We start from the raw sequence: 2,447 nt of genomic DNA, 5'->3' as shown, positions 1-2,447 counted from the left end.
ATTTTATGAATTTTTAACTACAAAATAATTATTCAATTTTAAATTTGATAAATTTTGTCAAAATTCGATCTTTAAATGCTTATGAAAAAAAATTGTGCCTATGTATTTTTAATATTTATCAACTACTATTTTAACAATATATCAGGAGCCTTGTATTAAATTTTCAAGTATTTTTACTCAACAAATAAAGTTTTATTGACATTCATAGAAATAAAAACTAATTAAATTGGAAACTGAAATTGTCCGTAAACAGCTCAAAACAAATCAAAATATTTTGAAAATGTTATCGTGTATAGAAAATAGAAATATAAACAACCATTGAAAATTTCATGTACCTACGGTCATTTGTTTTAAAGTTACACCAAAAACCAAATTCAATGTTGTGAAAAATCGATTTTGTGTAAAAATTCCCGTTTTTCCTTAATTTTTCTTTTGTTTTTCACGGCGCTTTTGAAAACTATTGGAAAAATTTTACTTTTGACCCCCCAAAGTACCAACTAGGTTCACTTTTCTATCAGAAAAGGTACTGTTGAAGAAAATCCAAGCACTTTTACTGTCCTAAAAGGTGATGACAGACAAAAAAAAAAATAAAAAAAAAAACACACACATCATTGTAAAATCAGTACATTCATCGTTCCACTCAGAATCTAAAAAAGAAATATTGAACAACCAAAACAGACAAAAACTGGTTATGCATAAAAATTTCTGTTTTCCCAAATATTTTTTGTCATGCTCTACTATTAAGAGATGTATAGGTACTGGGAATTTCTAATTTTGGCCCACAACAACCAGATTCACTTTTCTATTAGAAAAGATATTGATGTTGAAAATCTGAGCTATATTTTTGCTTCATAAGGTGATGTCTGACATAAAAATGAAAAAAAAAAATGTAAAATCATCGTAAAATAATCCATTCATCCCTCCACTCAGGAACTAAAATCAAATTTTGAACAAGTAGTTAATTAGTTATGAATAGGGCTGGGAGTTCGATGTACTTTTCATTGTTTTCCAAATCTATAACTATGTTATTTTCATTTTATAAGATAAACATTTTGTCAGAAAAGAAGTTTTCATTTTACATTTTTTTAAAAACAATATTTGACAATTTTCAATTTTAAGGTAATTTGTTATTTTTTTAGATCATTTCAAGGTGTTTAGGGTATTTAACACCAACATCCTGGTTTTAAAATGTAATTCTAAACCTTTTACTTAAAAAGTAACTTTATAACGTGCAAACAAGGTTTTCACCTTATAAAATATTATAATTTATTTTGTAAATTATCAAATGGGTAATGAAATGACGTAAAACATTTTGAGTGATGACAGAAAACTAAATGAGAATAATTAATTTTTCAGATTAAATGTCCACTTTCAGACCTTAAAATATGCAAGTTTTTAAATCAAATAAAAAATATTTTTGGTTCAAAACATATATTTTTCGAGAAAATTAGCGTTTTTGTTAATAGAAACCGATGATTATATGTACCTATGGGCTATACTTACCGTAATTTATATTATGGTATATTAATATTGATATTTTCTGTCAGTACGTACCCTCTCTACCATTGACCTCACAGTAGTGAATCTGAACCAACAATTAGCGTTGTTACTCTTGCAGTGCCACTCCACTCGATCAGTTCCTCTAAACTTTGAATACTTATGATTAGGTACCTAGGTAAAATTAACCATTCATTTCAAAATTTTATTTTATATTGTACCGATAGTCTCAGAAATAATATTCTGCTTCAGATCATCAAACTATTAAACTAAACAATTAATATTTTTAAAAAGGTGGGTAAGTGGATGTTGCTCTGCTGTACAGTAGGTTACAAGTGGGTCACTGTATAGTATTAAATTTGAATTCAATGATATAATATCACTGTATAAGAAAAACGATTCTGAGTGGAGACGGTTTGTCAGTCTAGGTATTAGACATACCTATTATAGGTATACTTATCTATAGTATTAAAAAAAAATTGACCTATAATATAGGTATTAATAATAAATTCCAAATTAATCATATCACAATATCAATCAGGTAACGCGTTATACATCAACAACAAACCGTGATACTATCATAGATATATAATAGTATACTTTAGAAGTTTCAAGTACCCACAAATAATATTATACAATCATTACAATCAGTGGCGTGGCGAAGGGGGTAAGAGGAGCGGCCGCTCCTCCAAAATTTGGGTGGGCGGGTGGGTGGGTGGGTGGGTATTGCCGTATTGGGTAATGGGTATTCATTTTTAGCATATAATATACTGTACACAATATCCTATAGAATTAATGAAGTACTTATGTAAAACAAGGGTGGCAAATGGGTACCGCTCTCCTATTCATTAGATGTCAAATGGGTCATTGCAATGGATGTGTTAATTCAATGATATAAAAATCATTGTACACCAAAACCGAAACTGAACGACGACGGTCTGCCTATATTA

The sequence above is a fragment of the Acyrthosiphon pisum genome, chromosome A1 (genome assembly GCF_005508785.2).
Source record: "Acyrthosiphon pisum isolate AL4f chromosome A1, pea_aphid_22Mar2018_4r6ur, whole genome shotgun sequence".
NCBI lineage: Eukaryota > Metazoa > Arthropoda > Insecta > Hemiptera > Aphididae > Acyrthosiphon > Acyrthosiphon pisum.
This window is presented reverse-complemented; position numbering follows the sequence as displayed.